The sequence below is a fragment of the Panthera tigris genome, chromosome D2 (assembly GCF_018350195.1).
Source record: "Panthera tigris isolate Pti1 chromosome D2, P.tigris_Pti1_mat1.1, whole genome shotgun sequence".
Classification (NCBI taxonomy): Eukaryota; Metazoa; Chordata; class Mammalia; order Carnivora; family Felidae; genus Panthera; species Panthera tigris.
In genome coordinates, this window is record NC_056670.1 from 14828891 (window position 1) to 14849885 (window position 20995).

The window sequence follows — 20995 nt, forward strand, 5'->3', positions numbered from 1 at the left end:
GTGGCAGGCTAGAAAGGAGTGGCAGGATATATTCAATGTGCTGAATCAGAAAAATATGCAGCCAAGAATTCTTTATCCAGTAAGGCTGTCATTCAAAATAGAAGGAGAGCTAAAAAGTTTCCCAGACAAACAAAAATTAAAGGAGTTTGTGACCACTAAACCAGCCCTGCAAGAAATTTTAAAGGGGACTCTCTGAGGGGAGAAAAGTTGAAAAAAAAAAAAAAAAAACAAAACTAATAATAAAGACCAAAAGCAACAAAGACTAGAAAGGACCACAGAACACCAACAGAAACTCCACCTCTACAAACATCATAATGGCAATAAATTCATAGCTTTCAGTACTCACTCTAAACGGCAATGGACTCAATGTTCCAATCAAAAGACACAGGGTAACAGAATGGATAAGAAAACAAGATCCATCTATATGCTGTTTACAAGAGACCCACTCTAGACCTAAAGACACCTTCAGATTGAAACTAAGGGGATGGAGAACCATCGAGCATGCTAATGGTCAACAAAAGAAAGCCGATGTAGCCATTCTTATATCAGACAATCTAGGCTTTAAAATAAACACTGTATCAAGAGATGCAGAAGGGCATTATATCATAATCAAGGGGTCTATAGACCAAGAAGACCTAACAATTGTAAACATTTATGTGCCAAATGTGAGAGCACTCAAATATATAAATCAATCACAAACATAAAGAAACTCATCGATAGTAATACCATAATAGTAGGAGACTTCAACACCCCACTCAACAATGGACAGATCATCTAATCAAGAAATCAACAAGGAGACAATGGCTTTGAATGACACACTGGACCAGATGGACTTAACAGATATATTCAGAACACTTCATCCTAAAGCAGCAGAATATACATTCTTCTCCAGTGCACATGGAACGTTCTCCAGAATAGACCATATACTGGGACACAAATCAGCCCTCAGCAAGTACAAAAAGATCAAGATCATACCGTGCATATTTTCAGACCACAATGCTATGAACCTCGAAATCAACCACAAGAAAAAATTTGGAAAGGTAACAAATACTTGGAAACTGAAGAACATCCTACCAAAGGATGAATGGGCTAACCAAGAAGTGAAAGAGGAAATTAAAAAGTATATGGAAGTCAATGACAATGATAACACCACAACCCAAAACCTCTGGGACGCAGCAAAGGCGATCATAAGAGGAAAGTATATAGCAATCCAGGCCTTCCTAAACAAGGAAGAAAGATCTCAGATATACAACCTAACCTTACGCCTTCAGGAGCTGGAAAAAGAACAAATAAACCCCCAAACCAGAAGAAGACAGGAAATAACAATGATTAGAGCAGAAATTAATGCTATCAAAAGTAAAACAAAACAAAAAACCACCACCACAACAACAACAAAAAAAACATAGAACAGATCAATGAAACCAGAAGCTGGTTCTTTGTTTTTTTTTTTGTTTTTTTTTTTTTTTTTTTTTTTTTTCAACGTTTTTTATTTATTGTCGGGACAGAGAGAGACAGAGCATGAACGGGGGAGGGGCAGAGAGAGAGGGAAACACAGAATCGGAAACAGGCTCCAGGCTCCGAGCCATCAGCCCAGAGCCTGACGCGGGGCTCGAACTCACGGACAGCGAGATCGTGACCTGGCTGAAGTCGGACGCTTAACCAACTGCGCCACCCAGGCGCCCACAGAAGCTGGTTCTTTGAAAGAATTAACAAAATTGAGAAACCACTAGCCAGTTGGATCAAAACGAAAAAGGAAAGGACCCAAATAAATAAAATCAAGAATGAAGAAGGAGAGATCACAACCAACACAGCAGAAATAAAAACAATAATAAGAGAATATTATGAGCAATTATATGCCAATAAAATGGGCAATTGGGAAGAAGTGGACAAATTCCTAGAAACATATAACTAGTGAAACTGAAACAGGAAGAAATAGAAAATTTGAACAGACCCACAACCAGTAAGGAAATCGAATTAGTAATCAAAAATCTGCCAACAAACAAGAGATGGCTTTCCAGGGGAATTCTACCAAACATTTAAGGAAGAGTTAACACCTATTCTCTTGAAACTGTTCCAAAAAGTAGAAATGGAAGGACAACTTCCAAACTCTTTCTATGAAGCCAGCATTACCTTGATTCCAAAACCAGACAGAGACCCCACTAAAAAAGGAGAACTATAGACCAATTTCCCTGATGAACATGGATGCAAAAATCCTCAACAAGATATTAGCCAATCGGATCCAACAATACATTAAACAAATTATTCACCACGACCAAGCGGGATTTATACCTGGGATGCAGGGCTGGTTCAATATCTGCGAAACTATTAACGTGATTCATCACGTCAGTAAAAGAAAGGACAAGAATCATATGATCCTCTCAACTGATGCAGAGAAAGCATTTGACAAAATACAGCATCCTTTCTTGATAAAAACCCTCAAGAAGGTAGGGATTGAAAGAGCATACCTCAAGATCATAAAAGCCATATATGAATGACCCAACACTAATATCATCCTCAATGGGGAAAAACTGAGAGCTTTCCCCCTAAGGTCAGAAACAAGACAGGGATGTCCACTCTTGCCACTGTTAGTCAGCATAGTATTGGAAGTCTTAGCCTCTGCAATCCCACAACACAAAGAAATAAAAGTCATCCAAATCGGCCAGGAGGAGGTCAAACTTTCACTCTTCGCAGATGACATGATACTCTACATGGAAAACCCAAAAGATTCCACCAAAAAACTGCTAGAATTGATTGATGAATGCAGCAAAGCGGCAGGATATAAAATCAACGCATGCACAGAAATCGGTTGCATTCCTATACACCAACAATGAAGCGACAGAAAGGGAAATCAAGGAATTGATCCCATTTACAATTGTACCAAAAACCATAAAATACCTAGGAATAAATCTAACCAAAGAGGTGAAAAATCTATACGCTGAAAACTATAGAAAGCTTATGAAAGAAATTGGTGAAGACACAAAAAATGGAAAAAGTTTCCATGTTCCTGGATAGGAAGAGCAAATATTGTTAAAATGTCGATAGTACCCAAAGCAATCTACATATTCAACGTAATCCCTATCAAAATAACACCAGCATTCTTCACAGAGCTAGAGCAAATAATCCTAAGATTTGTATGGAATCAGAAAAGACCCTAACTAGACAAGGCAATCTTGAAAAAGAAAACCAAGGCAGGAAGCATCACAATCCCAGACTTCAAGCTATACTACAAAGCTGTAACCATCAAGACGTATGGTACTGGCATAAGAACAGACACTCAGATTAATGGAATAAAATAGAGAACCCAGAAATGGACCCACAATCGTATGGCCAACTAATCTTTGACAAAGCAGGAAAGAATATCTAATGGAAAAAAGGCAGTCTCTTCAGCAAATGGTGCTAGGAAAACTGGACAGCGACATGCAGAAGAATGAACCTGGACCACTTTCTTACACCATACACAAAAATAAACCCAAAATGGATGAAAGACCTAAACATAAGACAGGAAGCCATCAAAATCCTCGAGGAGAAAGCAGGCAAAAACCTCTTTGATCTTGGCTGCAGCAACTTCTTACTCAACACGTCTCCAGAGGCAAGGGAAACAAAAGAAAAAATGAACTACTGGGACCTCATCAAAATAAAAATCTTCTGCACAGCAAAGGAAACAATCAGCAAAACTAAAAGGCAACCAACAGAATGGGGGAAGATATTTGAAATGACATATCAGATACAGGGTTAGTATCCAAAATCTATGAAGAACTTACCAAACTCAACACCAAAAAACAAATAATCCAGTGAAGAAATGAGCAAAAGACATGAATAGACACTTCTCTAAAGAAGACATCCAGATGGCCAACCAACACATGAAACAACATCACTCATCATCAGGGAAATACAAATCAAAACCACAATGAGATACCACCTGACCCCTGTCAGAATGACTAACATTAACAACTCAGGCAACAACAGATGTTGGTGAGGATGCGGAGAAAGAGGATCTCTTTTGCATTGTTGGTGAGAATGCAAGCTGGTGCAGCCACTCTGGAAAACAGTATGGAGGTTTCTCAAAAAACTAAAAATAGAACTACCCTATGACCCAGAAATTGCACTACTAGGCATTTATCCAAGGGATACAGGTATGCTGTTTCGAAGGGTCACATGCACCCCCATGTTTATAGTAGCACTATCAACAATAGCCAAAGTATGGAAGGAGCCCAGATGTCCATTGATGGATGAATGGATAAAGAAGGTGTGGTATATTATACAATGGACTATTACTCGGCAATCAAGACGAATGAAATCTTGCCATTTGTAACTACATGGTTGGAACTGGAACTACATGAATTTCACTTAGTGAAATTAGTCAGAGATAGACAAAACTTCTATGACTTCACTCATATGAGGACTTTAAGAGACAAAACAGATGAACATAAGGGAAGGGAAATAAAAATAATATAAAAACAGGGAGGGGTCAAAACGGAAGAGACTCATAAATCTGGAGAACAAACTGAGGGTTACAGGAGGGGTTGTGGGAGGGGAGATGGGCTAAATGGGTAAGGGGCACTAAGGAATCTACTTCTGAAATCATTGTTGCACTATGTGCTAACTAATTTGGATGTAATTTAAAAAAATAAAAAATAAAACAAGTTAAAAAAACCAAAAAAAAAACAAAAAATACCCAAAAACAAAATAAAAAGAATGATATGTAAAAAAAAAAGAAAAGAAAAGAAAAGAAAAGAACAAAGGAAGCCACATACTGGGAGAAATTGTTTTTGGAAAAGAATGATATGTAAAAAAAAAAAAAAGAAAGAAAGAAAAAAGCAAGCCACATACTGGGATAAATTGTTTTTAATGCATGTACTAACCAAAAATTTGGTTCCAGAAGATATAAAGACATGACACAACTCAATAATAAAGGGACAAACAATCCAGTTAACAATAGGCAAAATATTTAAAGACACTTCCCAGAAAGTTAAGCAATAAATACATGAAAATATGTTCAACAGCATTGGTGATCAGGGAAATACAAATAAAATCACAGGGATGGATATATATACATATATATACATATATATATACACACACATATATATACACATACACACACACACACACACACACACACACACACACATATAACATAACTGTTAGAATGATTACAATTTTGTTGGGGTGGAAGTTAAACTCCAGGATCTACCCTTTGAGATCATGAGACAGTAGTAGTCTTTTGTTTTAAGTTTATTTATTAATTTTGAGAGAGAGACAGAGACAGAGACAGAGAGAGAGACAGAGAGAATGAGCAGGGAAGGGGCAGAGAGAAGGAGCGAGAGAACTTTAAGTAGGCTCTGCACTGTCAGCATGTAGCCTGACAGGGGGAATCAAATCCACGAACTGTGAGATCATGACCTGAACAGAAATCATGAGCCAAATGCTTAACCAACTGAGCCACCCAGGAACCCTGGAATGATTACAATTTAAAGTTTGACAGGATCAATTGTTGGCATGGATGTGGCCTCTGGAAATCTCATAACCACAGCTGGGAATCCCTGCTGTAACATGTACAACCCCTTGGGAAAGCAATTTGGCAATTCCTTCAATGCACACTTACCGTAAAGCCCAGAAATACCCTTTTTGGCCAACTTTAACCCAGGAAAGGTGAAAATGCATCCTCACAAAGAGTTGTGTCCAATTGTTCACAGAAATTTCATTCCTTATAGCCCCAAATAGGAAAATAACCCAAATGTCCACCTATAGGTGAATAAATACACAGTTGTGGAAGCTCTCATATATCTACATAATGGAACAATACATGGTAGTGAAAGGAACAAATTCTTGGTATCCCAACAATAACTTAATGTGGTGGGGGGGGGGGGGAAAGTCAGGCATAGAAGAGTATACATACTGTATGATTTCATTTAATGGAAGTTCTAGAAAAGATAGTGAGAAGATCAGCGGTTGCATGGGGTTGGGAGTGGAGGTGGGGAGTTGACTGGAAATTATCACAGGAGAACATCTTTGGGTGATAGAAATGTTCTGTATCTTGATTCTGGTAGTGGTTGTGTACGTGTATACATTTGTCAAAACTCACCACAACGTACACTTCAATTGAATTATGCATAACATATAAATTAATAAAGATGATTAAAAAATGATGTCCTGAAAGAGATGAAGCCTCAGGAACATTCTAGATTTAAGGAGGCTGAGAGAGTTAATAAACAAATGTAACGCTTGAAACTTATTTTTAGATCCAGGTTAAAAAAAAAGCCATAAATAATATCTTCAGACAAAAAGATTTTTAGAAACATGTTAAATATATTTGACCTGAGACTGAGGGTAAATGGGCAACCCTTACACAATTCCATCAAGTTTTCTGTATTTTGAAAACTTTCATAATAAAACATTTGGAAAATAAATATGGTTCACAATAATGTGAAAAAAATCCCCAGCAAAAGGCCTGAAGCTTCCCCTAGTTGTAAACTTTTGTCATACTTTTGGGTAGTGGCACCAAAGACAATTTTTAATCTTTTGAAACTTCTCTAGATTTTCCAAATGTATATATTACTTTCACGAAAGAAATGGTTTTCATTTGAAAACTTTAAAGTTTAAGTAGCCATTTTGCTTCATGATTGCAAACCAAGACCCAAAGCAAATTTAAAGTACATGTATGCTTCTGGGTTCATATCAAACCAGTTCAAAAATATTAGTTGAGTGATTGCATGAATGAATCAGCTGTTTCTAAATCTTACACATATGCCTTATGTGAAAATGTTTCATAAGCAAAGTTGTTTTATTATTTACGTTAGTGTTCTCTACAGAAAGAAAAGTAGTATGAAAGAAATCAAGTGATAAGAAAGATCTGCTTGTTGGATCAAAAATTATTTTCTCTTTTTGCTGAATTACACTTAAATGATCAAGACATTTTACATCAAAATCTGTAGGAGCTTTGTCTTTCCTCACTGTCCGATTGATACCGCTGAGTTTCCCGAAGTCTCCTTTCTCCTTGGCCCACAAACCAAGACTCGCAGAGAGAGAGCTTTTATATTCTATGCCATTTTAAGGTAACTTAATTTCTTAAAAAAATTGTTTTTGATGTTTATTTTTTTTTTAATTTTTTTTTTTTAACATTTATTTATTTTTGAGACAGAGAGAGACAGAGCATGAACGGGGGAGGGGCAGAGAGAGAGGGAGACACAGAATCGGAAGCAAGCTCCAGGCTCCAAGCCATCAGCCCAGAGCCTGACGCGGGGCTCGAACTCACAGACCGTGAGATCGTGACCTGAGCTGAAGTCGGACGCTTACGGACTGAGCCACCCAGGCACCCCGATTGATGTTTATTTTTGAGAGAGAGAGAGACAGAGTGCGAGCAGGGGAGGTGCAGCGAGAGAGAGAGAGAGAGAGACACAGAATCCGAAGCAGGCTCCAGGCTCTGAGCTGTCAGCCCAGAGCACGATGCGGGGCTTGCACCCACAAACTGGGAGATCATGACCTGGGCCGGAGTCAGATGCTTAACCGACTGAGGCCCCCAGGTGCCCAAAGGTAACTTAATTTCATATCCATTACTCGAAAGCTGCAGAAAGTGGGCTATATTGATATTTACCACTCCTGCAGGTACTTCTATTAAGATCTCTTTATGTTGACTTTTATTTTTTCATGGAATCTTCCACTCAAGAAGCATTTATGAAGTATCTATCATGTTCTAGACAGTATTGTAGGCACTGAGAATTCACTGATCAAAAAGATATATGACCCTTCTCACACCATACATAAAAATGAGCTTGAAATGATTCATAGCCTAAATGTAAGAGCTACAACCATAAAACTCTTAGATGAAAATATAGGAAAAAATCTCCATGACCCTGGACTAAGCAAAGCCTTCTTATGTACAACACCAAAAGCACAAGTGACACAATAAAAAAATAGATGAATTTGACTTCATCAAAATTAAAAACTTTTGCACTTCAAAGAACATCATCAGGAAAATGAAAAGACAGTTCACAGAATGGGAGAAAATATTTGTGAATCAAAAATATGATAAGGGACATATATGTACAATATATAAAGAGCTCATACAACTCAATAATAAATAGACAAATAGCCCAATGTGCAAAGGATCTGAAAGACAGTTCTCCAAAGGAGATCTACAAATGGCCAATAATGACACAAATCATGGTTAACATCATTAACCATCAGACAAATGCAAGTCAAAACCACAGACCCACTAGGATGGCTATAATCAAAACAGGCAATAACAACTGTTGGTGGGGAGGAAAATTATAAGCCCCACACACTGATGGTAGAGATGTATAGCTGCTTTCAAAGAAAGTTTCTCAAATGCTGACACATCGTAGAGTTAACCATATGACCCGGCAGTTCCACTCTTGGGTATATAGTAAAGAGAAACGCAAACATATGTCCATACAAAAACTAGTACGTGAAAGTTCATAGCAGCATTGTCCATAATAGCCCCAAAGTAGAAACGTCCCAAATATCCATCATCTGATGAATAAATAAATTAAATATACATCCATACAGTGGAAGTGTCTGTTCCAACATGGATGGATCTTGAAAACACTACTCTAAGTCGCAAAAAAACCACAGTAGATGATTCCACTTGTGTGACATGTCCAGAAGAGGCCAATTTTAGAAGACAGAAAGTAGATGAATGGTCAGCAAAGAATGCCAGGAGTTAGGGGTGAAGGTGGGTGCGGAGCGGTTGGGCAGAAATGGGGAGCGACTGCTGATAGGTATGCATTTTCTTTTTTTTTTTTTTTAATTTTTTTTTTAACGTTTATTTATTTTTGAGACAGAGAGAGACAGAGCATGAATGGGGGAGGGCCAGAGAGAGAGGGAGACACAGAATCGGAAGCAGGCTCCAGGCTCTGAGCCATCAACCCAGAGCCTGACGCGGGGCTCGAACTCACAGACCGTGAGATCGTGACCTGAGCTGAAGTCGGACGCTTAACCGACTGAGCCACCCAGGCGCCCCTAGGTATGCATTTTCTTTAGCGATGATAAAAATGTCCTAACATTGTGGTGATGGTTGCACAGCTCTGTGAATACACGAAAAAACATTGAATTATCTACGGGTAAGTGGGTGAATTATATGACATGTGAATTGTATCTTAATAAAGTTGTTATCTTTTGAAAAGGGTACAGGAAGACTCTGTGTTCATAATAGAAATTCATAACTAAGATGTCTGAATGTCATGGTAGGGAAACAGAGCAAATAACAAACAAGCGAATAAACACACCATGTAATTTTTTATTTTGGTAAATACCAGGGAGATAACAGAACAGGGCAGTGGGAGAGGGCTAATTTAAAGTGGATGGCCAGGAAGAGCCTCTAAAAGGCGGGCGTGGGAGCCACAATGATTGGAAAGGTAAGACCTACAAATATACAGGCCAAGTAAGTACAGATTCTTAAAGCCTGTTTCATTGCAACTCTTAGGAGAAATATGGCTTTCATCCTGATACAGCGAACACAACTGAAACTCTGTGGAAAACAGAAATAAAGATCTAAGACTTTCATTATTAATTCAGTTAATGGTTAATTCAGTACATATTCAGTTAATGGGTGGGAGATGGTATAACTAATTCAAAATAGCAAATGATTTAACGGCTTTGGAAAGCAGCTAAAGTCCACATGTACAGAGCACCTGCCATTCTCACACCCAGGCACCTTCCCTTTGGCTCGGTCTCTGTGGGAAGCTGCCAAAGCCCCAGATGAACAGTGCTGGCAACGGGGATGTTATGAATATTGCACAAAATAAAATTTATCCAATGGTCGCCAGAGCGGTGCAAAATCTGGAGAGCCTGACAGTATGCTTAGTCACATGGCAGCTTTGCCAGTTGGGAGAGTAGGGTACCGACAGACATTCGTGATGTGAATATCAGGGTGATGAAATTCGTTTGGACATGCTTGGTCAAAATGTAATTAGGGAGAATTGATCCATTTCAGCGAAGACTAGTTCCCAATGGTACGTGCCCCCACTTGGACTCTGGGCACCGCATACTGTTGAAACAGCCCTGATCTGAGGCGGCACCGAGTGTAGATTTCTCCAGAATGCAGACGCCGTGAAAGTCAGAGAAACAGCTCTAGGAAGCCCCAACCTGCAGGTAGAAAACTAGGTTTCCATAGCAGTGTCTTGCCCTGCCTCCACGGACCAGGACACCATTCTGCTGGGAACAGAACAATGTTTTGTACTTTCTTTGGAGCTCAAATTATATATATATATATATATATATATATATATATATATATATATATATATATATTTTTTTTTTTTTTTTTTTTTTTGAGAGAGCGCAAGCAGGGGAGGGGCAGAGAGAGGGGGACAGAGGATCCAAAGCAGGCTGTGCACTCAGAGCCACGAGCCCGATGTGGGGCTTGAACTCATGACCCTCAAGATCATGACCTGAGCTGAAATCGGATGGTCAACCAACTGAGCCACCTAGGTGTCCCTGGAGTTCAGTTTCTCTTTAAGATGAATAAAATAGGGGCACCCGGGTGGCTCGGTTGATTAAGCGTCTCACTTTGGCTCAGGCCATGATTTCACGGTTTGTGAGTTCGAGCCCCGAGTTGGGCTCTGTGCTGACAGCTCGGAGCCTGGAGCCTGCTTCAGATTCTGTGTCTCCCTCTCCCTCTGCCCTCCCCCACTGGTGCTCTGTCTCTCTCTCAGAAAATAAATAAACGTTAAAAAAACATTTAAAATGGGTAAAACAATGTATCCACTGACATTCTTTGGAGAAATTAGAAAGGAATCATTTGCAAACAAAATTAAAGAAACTGAGGTTGTGTTAGAACAGAGAACAGTATTTTATGCTTAGTTCTGTAGGTTCCTCTGAGGAAAGGTATTTCATATGCTTTGCTTCCTTACCTTCAAATTACCCCTTGTCACAGGCGTGGAAAGCAATTCACATGCATGCCCCACTCCAGTCACGCAGGTAACAAAGTGCTGTCTAAAGAAATGTTTCTTTCTTTTTTTTTTTTTTTCTTAAATAGGCTCCATGCTCAGCATGGAGCCCAATGTGGGGCTTGAACTCACCACCTGGAGACCAAGACCTGAGCTGAGATCGAATCGGAGGCTTAACTGACTGAGCTACAAGGTGCCCCTCAAAGAAATATTTAAAATGAGGATCTGCGTATACTATTTTTATTAAATGAAACGCTGCTTTCCACAGAATCTAATATAAATTTAAATTTTCAAAACATGTGACTTTAACCATAGGAGAGGGGAGGGGCCTACCGGGAGAGTAGAATTGAAGGCCTGCATATTGTATGCCAAAATAGTGGAAAGTTAGAAATGAAATTGTTAAGCAACTTAGTAAAACGTGTTCTACCTTGGCATGTATGCCTTCACAGTGACCTGGTAGGCCAGGCTCAAATTCGGAATTCTTGGACTTGTGGAGCTTTGTTCTAGAATGTGGTGGCACAAGCAGAGCTGGCCCCTGGCTCTGCTCACCTCCCTTCTGAAGAGAAGGGAGCCATTCTGTCCAGAACCGTATGGGCCTTGTACCCCTGTGTCATTGCCCAGCTCTGACCTCACAAGGAGCGGCATTTCAGCTACCCTCAAGAGCTTGGACAGATGTCTTCAGAAGAGTCCCAGACAGGTGTGAAAGTGGCTGGAGTCGTTGATCCAGGGAATTCTAGGGTCCTGGGACCTCAGAGTGTCCCAGGGGGACAGCAGGCTTGGAGCAGGTCCCACTGACTTCACTGATTCCTTGACCCTTGGTGAGAGGTTGGGCTGGAGGAGAGCCAGAATGGCTTTTAAGCAGGTAGGCCGGGGTGAGAGCCTCTCTTGGGTCTGAGAGCAGTCCTGTTCACTGACAAATGGCTTTTTAAGTAAATTTAACCAATATTTTCCTAAAATAAGATTTTCATTGAATTAACAAAAGAGAAAAAGGACAGGTAAGCTGTGTCATCAATTCGCGCATTACATAAAGGCAAGTTCGTCTACTGTAGACACCAGTATCGGTGAGATGCCTGAAGACATTTGGACAATTTAGTCTAAAGCTCTACTGTAGGTGCTCTGCAGGTGTTTGTTGAGCGTGACCCCAGATATCTAAAAGAGAAGTTGTTTCTGACTGTTATTCAGAAATATGCGCTGCCTGTGAGCTCAGCGATGTATGGTAGAGTCTTGTCCTCCTTAGTCCTGGAGAGGATGACAAGCGTTTCCCAAGAAAGAATTCTTCATTGAAGTCATTCACTGACCTCCTTTAGGCTCTGAACTCTAGTGAACTCCCAAAACCTTATTCTTTTTTTATTAAACAAGTTTGTTTTAACATTTATTTATCTTTGAGAGACAGAGAGAGACAGAGCACGAGCGGGGAGGGACAGAGAGAGAAGGAGACACAGCGTCCGAAGCAGGCTCCAGGTTCTGAGCTGTCAGCACAGAGCCCGATGCAGGGCTCGAACTCACAAACCGTGAGGTCATGACCTGAGCCGAAGTTGGGTGCCCAACTGACTGAGCCACCCAGGCGCCCCCCAAAAACCCTATTCTTAATTAAAGTGGTTCATTAAAATCACGGACCTTGATTTCTCAGACATCTAGCACCGAGCAGGGATGATTGCTAAGTGTTTTTATCACAGGTTTTGCTTTAAGAACGCTGTGGCTTTCTCATGTGTTTGTACCTCTTCCAATCCAGGTCAGTTTTGTCACAGAAGAGGACGGTCTATACAAAGAACACTACTTACAGTTGGCAAAAATGACTTACCCTCCAGCAAATTTACCGAGCTTGAAAATGTTGTATTGCACTTCACTTCACATCTGTTTCCTCTGGAGTCTCTGTACCTTCAGCTGGGAATTTGGCCTTGGGTGACGAGAACATGGTTATCCTGTGTGGCAGATATTCTGGTTAGATACTCGGTTTCGACTCCCCTTTCTCACTTTCTAAGAGAAAAGAGAACCTAGTTTTATTTGGGGTGTCAATATACTGAAATAAAAGCATATTTTTAATTTTATTTACTTTTCAAAAAGTAATTATTGTCTTTTACTTTAAATGAAATATTTGTTTTTAATTTTGTTTACATTTATTTATTTTTGATAGAGAGAGACAGAGCACAAGTGGGGGAGGGGCAGAGAGAGAAGGTGACACAGAATCTGAAGCAGGCTCCAGGCTCCGAGCTCTAAGCTGTCAGCACAGAGCCCGACATGGGGCTCGAACTCACAAACCTCGAGATCATGACCTGAGCTGAAGTCGGATGCTCAACCGACTGAGCCACCCAGGTGCCCCTTAAATGAAATATTTAAAAAATACTTAAAAATTTTAACTTTAATATTTTGAATAATTTAAACATTAAATAAAATAATTTTAAAATATTTATTTATTTATTTTGAGAGAAAGGAAGAGGGAGAGCACATGAGTGAGGGGGAGAGAGAGAGAGGAGAGAGAGAATCCCAAGCAGGTTCCACACTATCACTATCAGCACAGAGCCTGATGCAGGGCTTGAACTCACAAACCGTGAGATCATGACCTGAGCCGAAACCAAGAGTTGGATGCTTAATTGACTTAGCCACCCAGGCACCCTGATTTGATTTACTTATTATTTTTTTTATTAATTTTTTTAAAAATTTAATGTCTTTTATTTTTGAGAGAGAGAGAGACAGAGTGCGAGCAGGGGAGGGGCTGACAGCAAGGGAGACAGAAACCTAAGCAGGCTCCAGGCTCTGAGCTGTAAGGACAGAGCCCTATGTGGGCTCAAACCCATGAGGCTTAACCGACTGAGCCACCCAGGCGCCCCTTGCTTTACTTTTTAAAAAGTAAAATTTACTTAAAATTTTGTAATTTCTATTTTTATGTAAAATATAAATGAAACATTCTATTTCTATTTTATTAAAATATATTTATTAATGTCTGGTTGGGAGAAAGCACATTGACTTTGGACTTTCACATTTTTTTCTGCCTGGACGCTGGACTGCCAGAGCCTGAACTTCCTGCTTCCCGACTTCTAACAGGAAATAAGCTAACCTGTTAGATTTTCTGTTGATCACTGCCAAAGGCATTCCTCATTTATACACTCTGTGAACCAAATGCCTGTTTGGCTTCAAATAAAACCACGGTGCTGCCAAATAAAATAAGACAGAAAACTCCGCAATAGATCTGGTGAATATTCAAGACTTCAATATTGAAGTCTAGTACAGTGTGGTTTTCATGGTCACTACATTTTAGTTTTTCTAAGGTTTTGAATGGCAACTCTTAGTTCAACATAATGCAGCCAGAACACGTCCCTCTTGTGCTATACAATGGAATTTATACGGAAGAGGAAGAGAATGTTTGGGGTAATCGTTACGTCTCTAAAAGAATTGTAGAAAGCATTTGGGCTTTTTCAAGGGATACAGGAGTGCTGATTCATAGGCACACACGTACCCCAATGTTTATAGCAGTGCTTTCAACAATAGCCAAATTTTGGAAAGAGTCTAAATGTCCATCAACTGATGAATGGATAAAGAAGATGTGGTTTATATATACAATGGAATACTACTTGGCAGTGAGAAAGAATGAAATCATGCCATTTGCAGCAACGTGGATGGAACTGGAAGTTATTATGCTGAATGAAATAAGTCAGTCAGAGGACAGATATCATATGTTTTCACCTATGTTTATGTGGATCTTGAGAAACATAACAGAAGACCATGGGGGAAGGGAAGGGGAAAAAAAAAATAGTTACAAACAGAGGGAGGGAGGCAAACCATAAGAGACTCTTAAATACAGAGAACAAACTTAGGTTGGATGGGGGGTGGGCGAGAGGGGAAAATGGGTGATGGGCATTGAGGAAGGGCACTTGTTGGGATGAGCACTGGGTGTTGTATGTAAGCCAATTTGACAATAAACTTTATATAAAAAAAAGAATTTGGGCTTTTAGAAGTGGACTGCTTTGTAATTTGATACAATTTGGAAATTTTTAGCAAACTGCTTGGTTTAGCAGGTTGTTTGCTCACCATAATGTGAGTATTTATATATAAAAACTTTATAGTTTATTAGAATATATTTAATAAGTATTATTAAACAGTAATAAAATATATTATAAATAGAAATATAAATTATTGTAAAATAAAATTAAAATATTATTTTAAATATATTTATTATTTACTTATTAATTATAAAATCAATAAAATATTAAATATAAAAGATTGTTTTATAAAATGAAAAATTAATAAAATATTATTGATAAACATTTTTTAAATTTACTTATTAGAATGGCCCTCCAATGCTAGTTGCAGACAATGGAGAAAAGCTGTAGAACACCAGATGGCTGGAGTTCCTTCCACATACACAAGGCCAGAGAGAGGTAGTAGAGGTGGGTGTGGGGGCTCCAAGCTTCAGGGACTGAACAGCCTTCCATCCTCCCGTTCTGGACTTCTTAGCTGTCTTCCATTCTCACCATCCTTCTCGAAACTCAGGAGGGTGCTGGAGTTGCTGTCATGATGTCAGAATTCCACGTAGGAGGTAAGACGATGTGGGGGCAGCACAAAAAATGGCTCAACTCACAGTCTGTCGCTCTTTTAAAGGTTTCACTTCAAAAAAGTTCCACCCAACAATTTTTATTTATATCTCTGGCCAGTCCCGGGCCCCATGCACATTCATTATAAAGGAGGTTGAAAATATAGCCCTTTGGCCGGATACCATTGCCATGAATACATTAGGGTTCCCTAAGGAAGAAGGAAAGGAGGCGTATTGGATACGCTGGTAGTGGTGTCCTCACGGTCCTCTCCTTGGCCTCCACTTCCTTGGGCATTGCTCTCTGAGGCTTCCAGTTTGCCCTCTGGGGGTCCTTCCTCAACCCAAACCCTCTTCCACCTTTCTTCCATGTCTGTAACCAAGGTGGGCCCCAGAGGCTACTCCTTCCCTGAGCTGCACAGTTTTGTAGCTCACTTCCTGCAGGTGCAGATTTGGGCTGGGAGTTCTTGGGGTTGATCATTAACAGGCAGTGAATGGATGAGCTTGGGTTTCTTTGGGCATCCAGTTTCCTCAAAAACATAATCAGCTTCCAGTCGTTTTCCTTCCAATTCACCTTTTGGCGCCAGTAATCATATCAAAAGTCCTTGCCCAGACACGTTTTTAATGATGGATTTATTTTAATAAATATCAAGCTAACGAGATTTTCTATTTGTTTTTCTTTTAGCTTTGTAAGGCTTGTCTTCCAAGCATTAGTCTACCCAGTGAAACATAATGATTTGCACCTCAGACTCCAAGCAGAATTTAAACTGCCTGCCAAAAAAAGGTTAAGTGATCCTCACCAAAGTAAGTAGGGAAGAGTGGCAGGGAGTGGACAGAGGGAAAAAAATCTGAAAGTACCCAGAAAAGAAATACATTTAAGTAAAAGTATTACAGACCACAGAAATGTAAGCCTGGTTTCTTGAGAGCACGTTGGAAATTTGCAACACCTTCTAAAATTTTTTTTAATGTTTATTCATTTTCGAGAGAAAGAGAGAGACAGAGCATGAGTGGGGGAGGGGCAGAGAGTGGGAGACACAGAATCTAAAGGAAGCTCCAGGCTCCAAGCTGTCAGTCCAACGCAGGGCTCAAACCCATGAACCACAAGATAATGACCTGAGCCGAAGTCAGATGCTTAACCAACTGAGCCACCCAGTCACCCGGGAAGTATGCAAAACCTTCTAAAGAAATTGATGGTGGTAAACAGAATAATGCTCACACCCCCAAAGATGGCCAATGTTCGAATCCCGGAACCTGTGGTTATGTCAAGTTACACCACAAGGGGCAATTAAAGAAGCTTGTAGATGGAATTAAGTTTGCTAATCAGCTTTTCTTGACATGGGGAGATAATCTTGTGTCATCCTGCTGGACCCAATGTATGCAGGGTCCTCAAATGGGGAAGGAGGCAGAAAAGCCAAAAAGAGAAAGATGACATTATAAGAAAGACCTGCCTGGCCATCTCTGGCTTTAAGAGAGAAGGGGGCATGAGCCAAGGAATGCAGACAGCTTCTAGAAACTGGAAAAGGCAAGAGAGTTGATTCTGCCCTGGTACCTCCAGGAGGCACCTCAGAGATCCCATACCTTATTTTAGCCCAGTGAGACCCATTTTGAACTTCTGACTTCCAGAGTCATAAGGTAGTAAATTTCTGTTGCTTTAAAGCCACTAAGTTTGTGGTAACTTGATACAGCAGCAAATGGAAACCAATACGTTGCTCTATACAAACTAAAATATTAGAACCATCTTCGAATGTTGGAAGATGCAAGGCGAGAAACAGACTTCCCAGCAGAGACAAAGTGGACTGAGGGCAGTGTAGGATGCATGGACGGGGCTAAGTATGAGACCAGAGCAGAGGCGAGCCTCACACGTGAGGGGTCGTTACTAGTTTCTTAGAGAAGATGGCTGGGTGACTTGTCTCAGTCAAGGTGTGCTACATGCATGCATGATGCTGATGGTTCTTTTCATTTAAATTTTACAGTTAATAAGGGTGCCTGGGTGGCTCAGTCGGTTGAGCATCCGACTTTGGCCCGGGTCATGATCTCGCAGCTCGTGAGTTCGAGCCCCGTGTCGGGGTCTGTGCTGACAGCTCAGAGCCTGGAACCTGCTTTGGATTCCGTGTCTCCCTGTCTCTCTGCCCCTCCCCTGCTCATGCTCTGTCTCTTTCTCACAAGAATAAATAAATATTACAAAATTTTGTTTCAATTTTATAATTAATAAGCCAATATTGATGTATTATATGAACTAAAGTCCATACTTTGTTCATATTTCCTTAGTATTTACCTAATGTCCCTTTTCTGTTCCAGGATCCTATCCAGGATACCACATGACATTTATCTGTCATGTCTCTTCAAGCTCCTCTTAGCTATGACAGTTTCTCAGACTTTCCTTGTATTTGGTGACCTTGACAGTGTTAAGGAGTACTATTCAGGTATATTAGAGGATGCCCTTTTATTGGTATTTATCTGATGTTTTGGTCACAGTTAGACTGGGATTATGGGCTTTGTGGGAGGAAGACCCCAGAGATAGAGTGCCATTTTCCTCACATCCCATCAGAAGTATATACTCCCAACATGACTCATCGCTGTGATGTTGCCTTGAATATCTACGAGCTGAGGGAGTATTTGTCAGTTTCCCCTCCTATAAAGTTACCCTTTACCCCCATTCCATGCTGTTCCCCTTAGAAAGATATCACTATGCACAGCTCACTCTGAAGGGCTAGGAGTCATGTTCTACCCCCTTGAAGGCTGCATACATTATTAAAAAGTTTTCTGTACAAGAAATTTGTTCATTCTTCCCTATTTATGAATTTATTCAATCATTCATTTATATTAGGATGGACTCATGGATATTTAACTTATATGTTGGGTTGTAACCCAATACTCCTGTACTTATTTTTGTCACTCAGATCATCCCAGCTTTGGCTACTAGAAGCTCCTTCAGGTGGCTTCTGTGTCCCTTGACATTATCCCATCTTTATAGGTTTTATATTTTTTATTTTTTAGCATAATACTGAGAGTTTTAATTACAGAGTATAGGTTCACTCATTAATAAATTCTTACATATAGGTGCTACTGTATGGGTCATGTCTAGGTTTTATAGTCAACATTGCAACGTTGAGAATGGATGAAATCAAGAACCAATAGCACCCACCTTTGAGAATAACAAATAAAGTGCATTCTTCCAGAATTCTACACATTATCCTTGCATTCCACCAAGGAATAAGATAAAATAAATTGAAAGCCAATGTAAGTATTTTTGTGCAAGGAATAATATGATAAAGATCATATTTATGGTATTTAGGGACATGAAAAATATGGGTGGATGGTATGGGAACAGAACTACTGGAATATCCTTTTTGAATAGGGGGAGAAAATTAAAGTTGCAACTGTGCCTCAATTTAGGCAGGGAAAAAGCTTTAAGTAAAGAGAAATGGCGAAGCAAGCCCTTTGAACTGAAAAGTACCTACTTTTATTTATTTTCAGCTCTACGTTGTGAATCGATTTCTCTTTACCTACAAGAGAAGCCAAGGACACTGAATGTTTATGACCCGGAAAATGAAACAAAGAGCAAGGTTGAATTGAACAAGTAACTGAATTGAAATAGATTTCCAATAGGGCAAAAATTTGACTGTGTTTGATCATAAGAGGACATTTTCTGGCTTTCTGGATTTTTGCCTTCAATGCAAAAAAAGGATCAGATCACTGTTACTGTCAAATTGTTTTATTGTACATTCAAAACATGAAAATGTTTAGATCACTGTAAGAGGTTGTAAAGTATGGCAGGAACAGAAGATAATGATAGTTCTTACTGTTCATTATTTTCAATGTAACTGAACTTTGAATAAGCCTATTGGGATTTTAAGATTTTATTTTTAAGTCATCTCTACACCCAACATGGGGCTTGAACTTACAATCCAGAGATCAAGAGTTGCATGCTTTACTGGAGGAGCCAGCCAGGTGCCCCAACCTATTGGGAATTTTTAAATTTTTTTAAATTATTTTTTTATTTGAGAGAGAGAGAGAGAGAGAGAGAGAGAATGAGCAGGGGAGAGGGGCAGAGGGAGAGAGAGAGAATCCTAAGCAGGCTCTACACTCAGCACAAAGCCCTACCTGAGGCTCCATCTCATGACTTGAGCTGAAATCAAGAGTTGGACCCTCGATCGACTGAGCCACCCAGGCGCCCCAACCTATTGGGATTAAAAAAAATTCTTTTCCACCCAAAATCTTACTTCATTACCTACCCCCTGCAGGGCACTATAAAAATCTCAGCGTGACTTTTAATACTTCATGCAGTGATTTGATACTTGTCTCCCCGGAGCAAAAATTAAAAGCAAGCTTAAAGAAAGTTACTTTTCTGGCACAGTTACAACCAAAATTAATGCACGGTTTTGCTTATACAAACCAAGTTTGTGGCAAATTCCATGCAAGATAATGAAAAAAAGAACGATGATAAAGATAGTGCAAAAAAGGAAAAGAGATAGCTGTGAGAAAAACTTAAGAGCATCTCACAGACAAATGTAATTTTCTAAATGCTGAGGATGGCTAGATTAAGGAAGTTTTAGGTTTACATTAATCTTGAGGAAAATTTTAGAGTAAAAATTTAAATACACAGATTGTGACCCATTAGAAAAGAAGTGTTTTCCTGGACTCTGTTCTGGGTCCAGTGAACAAGATGTTCTAAAATAACTGTATTTTAAAAAAATAATAAAATAAAATAATTGTATTTCATTTTTTTAAGGTTTATTTCTTTATTTTGAGAGAGAGAGTGAGAGATCAGGGAAGGGGCAGAGAGAGAGGGAGAGAAAAGAATCCCAAGCACAGTTAGCACAGAGCCTGATACGGAGCTCGATCTCACAAACTATGAGATCACGACCTGAGCCACGCAGATGCCCCAACTGTATTTCTTTGCCATTAGGGTCAGGATAAATTAGAGGTGTATCAAGGCTATCATGACTCGATTTCAATAAACCATTTGACAAAAAGCCTTGGGTTATCCCTCTGGGTAAGAAGTTGATAGGCACATGGAGGTCCCTTAGGTAGGGACACAGGCAGCTGTGTCCCTTAGGTAAACCACGAGTTAAAGAAACCTACCATCAGAGATGTTGTTTCATGGCTCCTTATTAGCCTGTCAGAAGTCTCCAGCAAAGCTTCTCTAGACTCCTTTCTAGATCCTGTGCTCTTTACTATTTTTGTTTTTGACCAAAGGCAAAGCAAAGTTAATACATTTTCACATACATCAGTGTTTGACTGGGTATCTCCTAGGTTAAGTGCTACATTCAAAAGCTAAAATCAGGGTGCCTGGGTGGCTCAGTCGGTTAAGCATCTGACTTCAGCTCAGGTCATGAGCTCACCGCTTGTGGGATCTAGCCCTGCATTGGTCTCTGTGCTGACAGCTCGGAGCCTGGAGCCTGCTTTGGATTCTGTGTCTCCCTCTCTCTCTTCCCCTCCCCTGCTCATGCTATGTCTCGCTCTGAGTCTCAAAAATGAATAAATGCTAAAAAAAATTGTTTTAAAGCCAAAAATCATCACAAGAAGAAGACTGAGGCCAATAATGTATTGTATAGAG